Source organism: Petromyzon marinus, chromosome 55, assembly GCF_048934315.1.
Source record: "Petromyzon marinus isolate PM22_M1 ecotype Great Lakes invasive population chromosome 55, UKy_Petmar_22M1.pri1.0, whole genome shotgun sequence".
In the NCBI taxonomy this organism is placed as follows: Eukaryota; Metazoa; Chordata; class Hyperoartia; order Petromyzontiformes; family Petromyzontidae; genus Petromyzon; species Petromyzon marinus.
Genome location: NC_133721.1, coordinates 249,769 through 264,967, shown reverse-complemented (window position 1 = coordinate 264,967; position 15,199 = coordinate 249,769). Strand labels below are relative to the sequence as shown.

The following is a 15,199-nucleotide window of genomic DNA, read 5'->3' as shown; positions in this document are numbered from 1 at the left end:
TACCAATGTGCCACCCTGCCGCCCATGGCGATACGTAAACTACCTTAATACCAGTTTCAACGCATGATTCTTTTTAGATATGGGAGGAAACCAGAGAACCCGGAGGAAACCCATGCAGAACAGACTCATGGAGTTTTGTTAAGACATCTGATATCTACCAAGGCTCCCACACCCTGACTTAGCTTGGTATTTTGAGAACTCGCATTCATCAACAACAGCCCCAAACGATCATTTAAATAGGTCACGTTTCAGATAATGGCCCTTCTTGTGCAATGAACTAGGGCCATAATAAAAATCTAATTTATACAGCACCTTGGATATCGAAATATCTCAAAAAAGCACTGGACATTAAAAAACTACTCAAGTATAGATACAAGCCAATAGAAATAAAGTAAAAGCCGATAATAACAATAATGACAGTGATACTGACACTTTACACAGCATGCAAAATGTAATAAAAGCTAATCATAATGATTCCCCTCACAGTAATAACCAATCAGAATCCAGGAAAAGCCAATTAAAAACGACGTTTTCAAGCTGGATTTAAACACACGGACAGTCACAACTGATATAGGTAGGGATAGTATCCCATAGGCTTTGGATATACAGTCTGTTCTATAATACGGTAGTTGCGTACCTCAAGAACACCGCGTTTTGGAAAAATCGTGTCATAATAAATAATATATTATATGGGGTAAAGCGCATTCCGCAATAACGCGTGAGATGCGTAACACAGGCTGAACAAAGACTAAGGAACGTGGGTAGCATCTAGAAGCATCCAGCAGCATCCCGCCTTGTGTGATGCTACGCCGAGGCAGCCGTTACACAACCGCTTATTCCTAATCGCGCGACGTAGTTCCATTCATTCAACCGAGTTAAATCCAGTTCAGATCCGCGTTATACAAAAAAATGCGTTCCCTCATACATTCATCATCGCGTTATATCCAATTTGCCAGTTACAGGAGGTATAGGACAACAGACTGCAGCTCAAAATGCTAGCTATACATATATTTTTTCCATCCAAGACCGGAGTTTATATTTTATTCCTGTGTTATAAGGGTATTAAGTTCAGGGGCTAAATGCCAATGGATGGGTCTGATAGCCACGGGAGAGCCTCAGGAGAGAGTTTGTGTCATCTTGCCACCCCCTCCATTGAAGGAGCGCAGACTACAGTGGTGTAAAATGTGGTCCATAGTTTGGGTTGCATGGCCACAATCGTACAGGAGCTTGTTTTTAATGCACTGCTATGTATCTGTATGAGTCTCTATGAATCTCTAGGAATCATAATGGGTCTCTCTGTATCTCCTATGTATCTCTGTGTCTCTATGGGTTTACTATACGGTCCCGCAGTTTGGGTTGCATGGCAACAAGCGCTATGCTGTGGCTTGTGTCATTAATTTTCGGCCCGCTGACGTTCCGATGCGGCGAGCGTTTGTTTTTTGTGCACTACTGCTGGCGCAGCAAGCAGCAACAGCAGCATGGTCACAATACAAATCGGTGGTATTCTGAGGTTGCGCGTCGCGCCGCACGGTGAGTACCTCCGGGCGGACGAGGTGCATGCGGATCCGCTGGTGCTGCAGGATGGACGAATCCAGCGACACGTGCACGCGGTCGAACATGTTCAGCGCGATGCCCTCCACGCACAGTGTGAGGCCCTACACAAAACACAAAGACATCTCTAATGTAGCCTTAACAGACTGTTGGGGCAAGTGCTGTTGGCGAGGAGCACAGATGAAGGCCGGCACGGCACACAAGGGGGTGGTTTGCCAGCCCCATGCCCGGCCGCCTTTGTCTCCCCAGTGGCGATGTTTACACACCGCACCAGGCATTCAATTGAGTTCCGAGTCAACCTAGGGGAGGCCCAGGACCGGTTCAGATAATCATCACTGGTGTTGACCGTGCGAAGGAATCGAACCCAAGTCGCCAGGATTGTAGCACAGAACGCTAACCGCTACACTACCGCTGACTGCTCTCTGTCAAGTGCCCTGCATACAAGTACGGATTGACGTGAACCCAACGTTATTATTCATACAATTACAAGGGTCACTCAGAAAAGCCTCACTGATTCTCAAAACGTTTGCATTCAAGGTCACTGCTACGTTTTTGTAAAAGGAGGCGAACGATTAATATGTGCTCCCCAAATAAGTAATTTGCATGTAATTTGCCAACCTTGGACCATGATGCTGGCACACGAATAACGTTACAGGATCTTTTAACGTCCACTGTTAAAGCGGATAGCCTGTAAATATTTTACGCTTAATACACACCACAGTATTAACCGGAGTGGCCACCGAGTTTGAAACACAAACCTCCACAACACACAGCGAATGCAATACCGCTTGGGCCACCTCACCGCGAGCTGAAAACCAGGCATGAGAAGCCGATGGCTGCAATGACCAAACCAACCGAGGGATCATGATGTGCGGGCCAGCCAAGGAATTTTAAAGCCTTATTTGGCCATCATTAAGGAGTAGATGCAACCCCCCTTAGGTTATATGGAGTGTACAATTGCAGTTAAGAACATACCTAAAATATGGCTGCAAATGTTGACCCTTTTGAGCTTCTGGTCCAAATTAGGCTGTGTGCATTATCCACGCAGAGTGACAATGTAATGCGGCATACAAGGCATGCTGGAAAGGACCGGATCCACTGATCACAAATGTGCTTTTTGCCATCTAGAGATCACTTTTTGCATCAACTACTATTTCCCTCATTTGTTTTTATTCTACAAGTACTTTTCTGCCCTTCGAGTTTCTCATTGTTTACAGAAAGCATTAGATTTTCTCTATAATTCTTCCGGATCTGAGGGATTTTACTGTATTTTTAATGTGATGTCCTCTCCGTGACAATACGGGCTCCGTCATGGCAGTTATTTCCAAAGCAAATTTAATTGTGACCGTTTTATATTTGAAACGCATTTACATCATTTAATTCAGTTTCAGTTTATTTTGGTATAGCCCTGTGAGCCATCCGGCTCTAATGTATCCACCGGTGTAACTTCCTCTGTAATAGTCCACACTGCCAAATGGCAAAAAAACGGAGCTTCGTATCTCACTGCGTTCTTCCACCTTAAACCAAGTGTCTGTGTGTCTGATAGAAACCTAATCGTAGAGAGATGGTCAGGGGGCTTGGGTCCCAGTGCATTAAGCCAGTCCTGGGTTTAAATGCAGAATTCAGCCGTTCGGGAAATGCCAATGCCTCCCGGTTAAGTGAACACATGCCCTACCTCCTCGTCGAAGGTAACGTTGAGCTTGAGATCTTTGGAGTCAAAGAAAACCGTCCCCTCCAAGCCGTACTTGGGAATGAGCACCACCACGGCGTTCTTGCGCACAAACAGCACGAAGCCCTCTTCGCTCACCACTCCCTTGCTCTTGAAGAACAACTGAGACCACAACAACAACAGCCGTTAATCACCGCTACGTGGCCAAGAGCAGACACACGCGCATCACTTACCAAGCCCATAATTACTTAACAAAATTTAAGGTAATTTTCCGCATCCCCCCGCTAATTTATTCCAGTTGTGCTATTGGCATCATGTCATGGGGATTATTTTGAGTTCAATCGTGAAGGTACAATGTCAATTGTATTGACTATAATCCTCCATCACCTGACAGAGCCAATCAAATAAAGTTGTCACATCATGGGCAAATGTGCCAAGTGACGAGGTTTTTCAGCAAACACAGAAGAATGCTGAAAAGCAATGTCAAGTGTAGCCAACCAGTACAGCCACGGCACCACCACACGTAAGCGTGTGAATAGAAAACAATTGATTCTTACTACACGCACAATACGATGCCTGCTTTCGTGACCTTAAAAATGGTTTTCAAGAGACGAATGGACTCATTATCAGGTGCCGTTGGGCGTACTGCGCCATCTTGTGGCGGTAGTTGAGGTTGTTGCAGAGCTGCTGCTGATTCTGCTTGTCGGTGAGCGCCGGGTACGTGGGGTCGGCGCCCATGCACACGGCCAGCAGCCGGTGCACAATCACATCCGAGTATCTGTAACGGTACAGGGAGACAACAACAACAATATTCACATTTGTTGTAGCCTCTATTTAATATGAAGATTACATTTACAGTAGATACAGGCTGCGGTATGGCCACGAGATGCCAACGGAGCAGCGGTATTAATCCACCAAGCACCGCGATTCATTCTGTTGGATCTCAGCGGGTTTCACGATCCACCAGAAAGCTACGCAAACAATGACTCAGATGGATTTAACCCTGATAGAATACTGTACTCTGGCCATACCACGTTCTAGCACCATCTGCTGGTGGAAATTATCTTTGTTAATGTATGAATTTAATTCTTTGTTGAGGACTTTTTATTTGTCATCAGATGTAACGCAAATTGCTGCCTGCTCATATCTGTGTTCTTATTTAAGATCCACAACAAAATCGTTAGCGATCCATGGCAGAATTGCAATTCACTTTTGGCCGCCGCTGCAACACGGCAATGGATTCTTGATTCTGCACGTGGAACACTGTCACCCTCCTTGTAGGCGTCGGTGTTCTCCGAATCCTCTAGTTTTTCTCCAACACAAGCCAAACAACCATTTAAGGAATTGGCCAAACTTCCCGTTTAAAGGACCTTTTAGAAAAATAAGTCAAAATCTGAATCTTTATCCTGGAGAAATCCGATTCGCGATAAACGCTCTTTTTGACAGATGTCCAGTAGGTAGATGATAGGAGTGCTAAGAATAGGAAAGGTAAACAAATCACTAAAAGTAAATAATAGAAAAAAGATAAACAAGTACGTAGCCAATCGTGCTAATCGGAGGTGTGCCATAATGACAAATTAACATTGCATAAGTACATCAATTAATTAATAAATTCCTAAACTTGGGAAAGGCAACACAGTCCCAGACCACACCAAGACAACAACATAGTCCCCTCAATAATCGCGAAGGTCGATTTCACGTGTGTGCCTGACGCCAGAGCACGTCACCGTCGAATGGGCGACGTGAAGTGGGTGTAGATGGCGGTGGCGAGCCCGTAGTGGTGGGTGTCGGGCTCCATGCCGGAGCAGAAGTAGATGGCCTGCATCATGCAGCGCGTGGCCAGGATGCGCAGCAGAGTGTTGAGGTATGGTGGCGCTCCCGGCACCGCCGCCCGGTCCAGGGACTCGGCCAACGCCTTAGCCGAGTCCACCTGGATCTCGATGTTCTGCGCAAAAAAATCGGGCACACCGGCGTTTGTGAGGTGACTATCCCGCACGTGGCTTGTAGTTCAGTGCTGGGGAAGCAGCAAGGGTTGTGGTGTATTGGAAAGAAAACGTTATTCAGCGCACTTCCTGTGGGTATTCAGGTTTCCATAACCTGGCTTGCCAGGAGAAGGCAGTACAGTGCCTGGCTGCCTTCCAGCGTTGTCTGTGGTTCGTCACACCTTTTGAGTTGTTCTGCCTCTAAGGGCGAGTGGAACCTATACGGCTACATCTCAAGATAAAGGTAAAAGGTGCAGCCCTGCAATTGCTCGCTCAGGCCAATACTGACATCGTTTCAAGGCACCTCTGCTTCACAGTAGGAGGTAGCACATTCCCACCCATTTTGAGCACAATGTTCATCACAATAAGTCGACCTGATATTTCAACATTTCAGTGCTGGAATTTATCTAAAATTAAATACAGTACTACATTTATCGTGATGGTTTTTTGTTGCTTATTTCTGTGGAGTAGCTGGGAAACGAGCCGAGTCCTTCAACTCCCTACACTTGATAACACAGTGTGTTCAATGCGGCTGCTGGATTTTGAAGCCAGGGTCCCAGCTGTAATCTCTGGGTCATAGGGTGACCCAGGTGACCCTTGCAAATGAGACTATTATGGTCTCTTGAGTTCTCACCCGGTTAAACCAAAAGACCTCAAACAAAAATTTGAGCCACCCGGCGACCTCTGAATTCCTTGCGAGGAGGATGATATTGAAGGAAGGTTAACAGCAATCTAGAGACGATAGAACCCCTCTTAAAGCCGGTAATTGGTTCCACGAACACGAGCATCGAAAGTTTCCCTTGTTCACCCAAAACACGTACTTTATAATATTTAAACAATGGATATGAATACATAAAGATACTAACATTATAAACACATCATATTAAAATAAACACTGTTAATAAATGCATGAATTCATTTTGATTTAAAGCTTTCGTGACTGCAGGAATTCATATTCTTGGTTCTTTCAGTAAATTCACGTAGAAGGGAAACAATAAAATAATAAAAATATAAAACAATAAAATTCTCACGACGTTTCGACTGCAACACAAGCAATCATCATCACGTGTGAAAACCACAACAAGAAAATTTGAAAAAAGTGGCGGTTATTTTAACGTTAGCACCACGGAGAGAGATTTGATAAACCATTTCGGGTCTTAATTGATTGATCACGCTCAAGGTGGCTTTCAGACCGCATCCATTATTTTTCGTCTCCCCCCTCCTCTTTTCCGAACATAGATGGACTCGTCCATCTGAACAAACTGTCAAATCTCTCTCCGTGGTGCTAACATTAAAAATAACTGCCACTTTTTTCAAATTTTCTTGTTGTGGTTTTCACACCTGATGATGATTGCTTGTGTTGCAGTCGAAACGTCGTGAGAATTTAATTTTTTATATTCTTATTATTTTATTGTTTCCCTTCTACGTGGCATTAATTCATATTTACTGTACCTACAACAGCCCGTCGTTAACAGGGAAATGGTCGGTTAAGCCTACACATTGAGCTCTATGGAGGTCCGTTGTTAAGCGATTAGTTAACAAGGGTGGTCGTTAAAAGTGGTTCTAACTCTACCTTTGATTTCGCCGCCTTCACCAAGATGTCGTAGTTGGAAGGCGGAGGCGCCGGGTGGCGTCGAAGCAGCGCACACTCGGGGAATTCGTCTACGATGCGCTCTGCCACGGAGATGTTGGCGAGCAACATGAACTCCTCCACCATCGAGTTGGTCTCCCTGTGTACACGCACCAGTTTCCGCCACCACAACACATCAATCACAAGGGTCAAGAATCTTTATCTTAGATTATTTTGCTGATAATAAATTTCCCACGTGATAAGCCACTTTGTTCAGCTATCATTTGTGGTCAGGTAAGATTTTTTAAAAAGATAAAAATAGTTTAGTTTTATTTGTATATTTGTTTAAGTTATTTGTTTACCTTTCCAATACTTTGCAATCTTAACGTGTGCTTATATTGTTTGTTGTTGTAACGTTGTGACCTGCCCCAACTGGACATCTGTGAAAAAAGAGCTTTATAGCTCATCGGATTCTTCCAGTAGAAATATATATTTTGATTCTGATAGAGAGGTCTGCACAACAGTCGGATTGCAGTCATGGGAGGTGTCTTCTTGACGAGACTCACTTGAGTTCCTTGGTCTGCAGGTCGATCGGGTCATGGGTTTCGCTGTCCATGTGGAATCGGACCTCAGGGGATGCCAGAGCCAATGCCCTACGGGTGGAGAAGGGACATGAGCGATTATCATGTCCAGCCAAAACAACACAGAATCTTAATATAAGACACTTCACAAACTCAGATATTTTAGTTGAACATGCAGAGCTCGTTAAGTCAATCCACTGCTGGATGAGGGCCACCCCCATGTCATACGGGTCGTGGGGTGGTTTTACCGTACTTAACCGTGGTGGTCAGTACGCGTTGGCAAAGGTGGGGGAGCACAGACATGGGAGCATTAAGAAGAGTAAAACAATTTATGTCACTGCATTGTCCTCTATTGCCCACAATGTAGCCCCGCAGCAGCCTGTAACACTCCAATCTAGAAGGATGTTATTAACCAGGTAAAACCTTAACTTCTTTATTGTTGCCTTCTTTTCCGCATCTCCAGCTTCTTCAGCCTCCCACTCCCAGCCCCGCTCACTTCCCCCCCCCCCCCCCCCCCGGCATTTTGCCGTGCTCGCCCCTTTAATCCCTCTAGCAGCACCCCACTTCCCCTATCCCACACCCCCCTCTATATCTCTCCCCCCTTGCTCCCCCCCACTCTCTTACCTATATAGCCTGTTACAACAGCCCTTTTTTGCCCACTTCAGCAATTGTTTCTGGCTGTGGTTGTCCCACCTGAAGAAGGACGCTTGTGTTGCGCCCGAAATGTCGTGATTTAATTTAGTTGTTATTTTATTTTATAGTTTTACCTACGTGACTTTACTGAAAAAAAACAAAGAGTATGAATCCTGTAACACTTGTTTGTGCATGGTATTCACCCAAGCCTCATGCATCATGGGGTCAAAAAAACCTACAGGTGCAGCTTTGCAATTGCTTGCTCAAGCCACTGCTGGAAGGGGGCTCCCATAAGAGGGGGCCCCTCTAGAGATACACCCTTTTACAGTCCCTCTCAATGTATTTTAGCCTACTCTTCCACGCTGGCCGGATGTCTTAGAAGACACGGGAGTAACCACACTTTACCGCGCCACAGGCGACCTGCCGATCGACTAAATGTGGTGCACCCATTAATACTGCTCAGCGCTCCAGAGGCGGTGGAGGGGATGAGGATCTTGACAATGAGTTACCCGTTTTGAATGCGCCTCTGCTTGAGGATCTTGGCCAGGGAGTTGAGGCCACGCAAGCTGCTGGTGACCGGGTCCTTCCGCCCGGCGTCGTCCATCATTAGCTGAGCCTCTGTGTACGTCAGAGACGCCTGCGGGGATACGATGAACACACCACGGGTGAACCATGGGGTCCTCGCAATTACACAATGCCCACGCCTGATACAAGCCCAAGCCAGAACTCAACAGATGTCTACGTGGCGCCCGATGACCACTGAGGGTTACGCTCACCCAAAGACAGTAAAATTTATATTTTTTGAATTCTCAAAGCTGGAATTTAACCAAATTTAGTGCAATGTAATTTGGTGGTCTTTTGTGCAGTGAGTTTAACACGTAGGCTTTCGTGACCAATATCATCCATAATACAGGTTTTTTGGGTTAGATTGTGTAAATACATAAATGTGTCGTTAAACCCGCCACCACCCGACACAGCCGACTAGTAAGGGTTGTCACATAAACAGAACGTGGCCAATTCGTCACTGGTACAACACACCGGTGTGCTGTACTCGTGACGAATTGGCATGTTCTGTGTTTTGTGCAGTGATTGTTGACTGGACAGAGACCATCAACTCACTACTTTCATGTCCTACCTCGCACCTCCGATTAGCACAGTTGGCTACGTACGGTGCAAAATAAGTTCAACATACATACTACCACTTGTGAACCCGGTTCATCTCGCTCCACTTGTGAACCCAGAGGTGCAAGCTCAACGCTCTGACCTCTCAGCCATCCGGAAACCTCAACTGCACTAACATAGCAAGGCACTGATACAATAAACGTGAAAGCAAACGAGAGTTTTACAAAAACTGAACGTCTGTGGGGGGGGGGGAGGGAATCACCTTGGAATTGATGATGCTCTTGGTAAAACGTGTGCTCACGATCTCAGCCTTTGGAGTCATCTCCCATATGCACGAGAACGCCAGCCTGCACGCGCACAGCACATGCACCGTCGCCATTCACCGTCGAGTGGCGGAGTCGTCGACATTGGAGTGGTGCAGGGTGTTCACTCAGGAAAGCCTCGCAAAGTCTCGAGACTCTTTTTCAGGAGGGTCTTGCCAAGTTTTTGGTAGTCGAGTCATTCTTTCAGCAGCGGGATGTTTGGCCAAATACCGGTTTGGGTTGTTACAAATTACTCAACTGGAATATATACGTAGCAACCATTGTTCGACTGCAAAAGCTTTGCAGTACCACGCATCATGGGATTACATGTGCACCTGGCAACAACGCACGTTAGCTGCTGAGTATGGGTTGCAATGTGCGCACTCGCGAGTTCACAGTTGTTGGTGCATCTCACCGGTCGACGTTGGATCTCAAGGAACACAGGTTTGAGCTCAATAACTCTGGCACCATATCAATCCTCTGCAGGTGCACAAACACATAAACGCAACCACTTCTCTATCAATAAACACAATCTGGCAAATACATATGCACCAACTCAACGAGTGTTTTGCAAGCAAACCCACACATGATTAAATCACCTGCATGTAACTGTTCAGCAAGGGGATGTTTTCGCGAATGCCAGTTAAGATTGTATGGGTTTTATTTAGAGGAAATCTGATTAATCCAGAGGAAACCCATTCACTAACAGGGGGGAGAACAAACAAAACAGCAAGCAAAAAGGCACAAGAGTTGAGTAATCAAACCCAGCGTCTCCTTGCTGCAAGGCACGAGTGTTACACTGCGCCGATAGCCTGTCGCTCATGATGTGACGGTACATCATATGATAAGAAATCCACAAAAATCACCTCGTTTAAAACATCATGAGAAATATTTAGCATTGTTGTTATTCATACGGGAAGTACTGAAAAGCACACAAAAAAATGTGGTGAAAATGTCAACTACAATTACAGTTGTGGGGAAACTGGTACCACGATGATCATTACATCATAATATTTTACATCATGTCGTAAAGTTAAGAATGAAAGGATGAAATCGGCGGGTTGTAAAACACTTGATATTGTGGCAAGAAGAAATCCACATCTCACCTTCTCACACAGGTAAACTGTGGTACCACGCAGAGATGCCTCCTCATCCAAGGCATTCCCCGGCCGGATAAAGTAGCTCACATCGGCGATGTGTACCCCAACCTAGAACACACATTAATACACCGTCACCACCCTCACATGCATGGATGTGTAATGACAGGGTGATACCTGCCGGCCTGTAAGGGTAATTAAGGTTATAGCTGCATTACATAATGCCTTATTATGAAGGGGCGTATCTGGGGTAAAGGTCAACGGCGGAGTCAGTCGAGAAGCTCCGGGAACCATCCCGAAGGGCCTAGAAGGTTCTAGAATGGGGGCGTGGCCAGAGGTGGAGCTTTGCCACTCCAGGCAGATATAAAGAGCACCGAATCAGAACTTCGGGGCTGTTAGCGTGGGGTCTGGGTCCTGGTTGCGTCGCTACCGTCGTCATCTCTTCGTCTTCGACCACGTGGCTGGTTCTTCTGCAAGAGCAGCTCTGTCTCCGCCGCTACGCTCGTCAACCAACCAGCGTAGCTACGCAGGACGGAGATGGGCTGCGTGTTTGTACAGCTTAGGTGTAGCCGCGTTACGAAGTGTATCCCCCTGTGTGCTTTTAATAAATAAGACGCCTTCTACTAGACGTCTGTCGGAAGTTGCTCACTACACATGCATGCATAACCTCCACCATAGCCACTCCAACCAAAGCACAATAATGTGAAATGAAATGCACACCCATTACCACCTGGTGCATTCATTGTGAACCAGGCATTCGGCCAGTGACGTGGACACTTAGGCCAGTGGGGTCTTAGCCATGGCTTGGCTCAGGCTTGGCTCTCGCGCAACATGCATTGATATTATTTCTATTATTTTGGCTGCTATAAATGTCCAAATGATGGGCCACTTTGTTCAGCTATTCATTTGTGGCCAGGTCACTAATCAAAAATAAATCAATACCTCAGTGGGCTTTGCCTGGTAGGATGGGGATGGTTTCGTTGTATTTGTTTGTGTTTGGGTTATTTGTTTGTCTTTCTTGTACTTTGCACTACTATTATGTTTTGTACTGTTTGTTGTTGTAACGTTCTTACCCGCCTCTACTGGACATGTGAAAAATAGCTTTATAGCTCATCGGATTCCTCCAGTATAAATATTCTGATTCTAATTCTCAATAAGCCACATCAAAGCAATGCTTAAAACCCGAGCTGCCTCTAAGCATGGTTCCAGCCCTGAGCCTCTGTGTCCCTTGTGCCTCCTCGTATATCCCTGCATGCTCCCAGCCACGCTCAGAATTTCTGTGAGCTGAGCGTGAGCCAAGGCACAGCTGAGCCACTCATGCTTCTTTGGAGGCAACGGAGCAGATCAAGCCAGAACCGAGCCATGTTGAAGTCAGTCCTGAGGCGAGCAGAGACCAAGAATACGGGCACTAAGGCAACAATGTTTGGAAACTTAAAAACAGGAATATTGTCCACCCCTTTGTCAATCCACTGCAGGATGAGGGCTTCTCCATGCCGTAATGGGTCGCGATTGTCATTTGACCTTGCTTTGTTACGATGGTCAATGCAGGTGGTGAAGGGGAGAACTTGGGCAGTTTTTTTAGATATCACTCTGTACCGGTGTTAGCCATGACTGGAACTAAACCAGCTTGACAGGATGAATGTGCAGTGCACTTATCATTGTGTCATTAAACTCCCCTTGTCACCTCCACTAGCATTGACAAAACCATGAAAGGAATAGGCACGAATTACCCCGACCGTGACCACGATTACCACCACCAAATGAATACCTCGGCGTTCCCATTGTCGAGCGGTTTGCAGTGTTGGGCATCGTCGATGTCTGTGCAGCCTGGAGGATCCACACTGCAGATGGACAACACACGGAGGTCCTCCCTGCCAGCCTGGTCCTTGTACGGGACACACACAGCACCAGGTTCAACAAAACGCTGCCTTACAACAAACAAAACACAGGGTGAGCCATACATGGGTAAACCAACTTCATTCTAATGGCGTTCTAGCTTCTCAATAGGCGACTGAATATTTTGAAAGTACAGTCCATTCTCCTATAACTCCGCGTGTTTTCATATCGTGAATTAGATATAATGCGATGAATGCATTAGGGAACACATTTTTTTCATAACATGGATGCGAATTGGATAAAAGGCGATCGAGTGAACAGAACTGCGTTGTGCGAGGCAGAATAAGCGGTTGTACGGTTGCCTCGGTGTAGCATCACACAAGGTGGGATGCTTCTGGATGCTTCTAGATGCTACTCACGTACCCAAAGTCTTTGTTAAGCCTGCGTACGCATCTCACGTGTTATCGCGGACTGTGCTTTACCCTATCTTATTTATTATGCGATTTTTCCACAATTCGGTGTTCTTCAGGAACGCAAGTACAGCGTTATAGGAAAAAAGTCTGTAGTCCCCTTGCTCCATTCATTTCTGTACTGGAACATCTCCACGGCTACTGCAGAGTCCTCCACATCCTGGCTCACCACTTTGATCCGCATCTCTCGAGGCCTGCCTCTCGGGTCTCCGCCCTGGTGCTTCCATAAGTCCGTCGCCTTCCTTCCTCCGATGTGAATTTCCTCTCTTCTTACGATGATGTGTCCGAGCCATCGACTTTCTTTCAGGTCGACGGCTTTTCTATATACGGTCTGCGGTAAAGGTGTAGAGCCCCGTGGCTTCTCGTTCATGCCAGTGCAGCGGAAGGACCTCGACTGGAGGGAGAGCTCCAGAGAGGCCCTCTAGAAGGTATTCTACGCAGGCCAAACATCTTGAAACTATTGAGGTTTGACAGCACGATGATGATGATGGGGGGTGTTTTCGCATTTGTCTATTGTCGGGGGCCACACGTCATGGGCCACACCAAAGGCCACCCAGAGGCTACGAGTGGCCCGTGGGCCTTGTAATAAAGAACATTGAAGTAAAGGATTCTCACATGCACGACCAAACACACCAACACACCGCAGGCGTAAGAATTGAACTCAATCGATGAATTGACATATCGTCACACGTCTCATGCGTACCTCTGCTGTGATGCTGAACGTGGGAGGGGACAGGCATGCAAGTACGGCCTGGCTGAAGGGCTGGTGTGGCACGTCGTGCTCCAGCAGCAGCACCTGTCTCCGTCTCCTTATCCCCACATTCGCCCAGAGAGCGCGCAAAATGGCCCTGCACAAGCACACCGACGATTAGCACGGTTGTCTACGTATGGTACGGAAGAAGTTCAACATGCATATGCACATACGTGGCCAATCGTCACCGGTATCCCTTTTCCAATGATACATTGGAACCCAGACGGCGCAGATCTCTCGAGGTGTCTGTGGTCACCCACTGGCTTTTTGCCGTGTCGAACCGGAACCAAACCGTGATATGCTGGCCCCACAAGGCATCCAAATCTATCCGGGGGCCGAGCAGGGCCAGGGGCGGGGCTAGCGACACGTTAATTGGGTGACGGCAGTCGGTACACCACGGGAACGTGGCATCACAGCGTCATCTGCACGTGCCTAGACTTGTTCAAAGCATTGACCGTTCATAGCATGGATCCGCTTTTGCAGTGAATAAACAACCTGCAGCCTACTAAACCGTGCCAGCCATGGTGCCGCTCGGTTGTGCAGTGGCAAATAGGTATGAAAAGCACAACCACAATGCCAACCTTGTACCTAACGTTCATGATGTAGAATATTAACCGGCATCTGTTTAAACAAAGATACAACCCAAATAATCCATCTTAACAATATATTTAGCTTTTCCCCAATTTTTTTTCTCATTGTGTTAATGGTATCACACAAGACAAGCAATCTATACCACCCTTCGTGGTCAAGGACGACCCACAGGAGCACACATAACAGAGCTACTTCTAAGATCCAATGAAGTGAAATGCGGTCCAAATTGTAAGGGGGCAGTGCTTTTCCAACCACTCTGCCAATCAAAGTAATGTTCATCACATGGCAGTCAAAAGCAGTAGTTTTCTCAGAGATGGAAATTAAACAATCGAAGTGCACGACCAAATTTAATATCGTTTTTGGTGCAGTTATTGGTGACTGGGCTGAGACTATCAACTTACAACACCTTAATAACCTAGGTTGAATCACAGGTGAGTTTGCCATGCTTTCAAACAAAAAAATCAGTGGTGCCAGCTCATCCACCCTGACTTCCAATTCACCGTGTCACCGTTCGTGTTTTGGGTTCGACGGCTGTATTGCATACAGAGCCGCGTGGCCGTGCGTCAAGAGACAGAAGGATGAGCCCGACGATGCCGACCACGGGACGGACGGATGAGGTGTCACGGCGTGCGGGGCGTCACGGTGCAGTCGTACGTTCGGGTAGCAGGAGTGTCGCAGCCAGCCATCGATGGCCACCACGATGCGGTGGGCCTGCAGGGACGCTGCTTGTCTTGTCTCCACCCGCACTCGTGGCATGCGGCGGTCCGCGGGCGTGAACAGGTGGCGGGTGGCCTGCAACACGCACAAAGAGCCCCCAGTAAGGCATTCAACAAACTGTTTGGGCGAGTGCCGTCAGCACACACCTATTCAAGCTGGTACGGCAAACGACGGGGTGGGTACGGCCAGCACCATGCCCGACCGCCTTTGTCTCCACAGCGCTGATGTTTATATGCCACATCAGAGACTCATTTATGGCCGAGTCGACCTAGGGAAGGGCCCAAGACAGGTTCAGACATTTGACGCTGTTTATTGGTTATGAGCGAT

At 46.9% G+C, this 15,199-nt stretch overlaps 1 protein-coding gene across 1 annotated transcript in view; it reads right to left on the bottom strand.

Annotated features, from left to right (window-relative positions):
• LOC142905578 (exosome complex exonuclease RRP44-like) overlaps positions 1-15,199 on the bottom strand; it is a 92,818-nt gene that overhangs the window by 75,652 nt on the left and 1,967 nt on the right. The window lies entirely within an intron of this gene.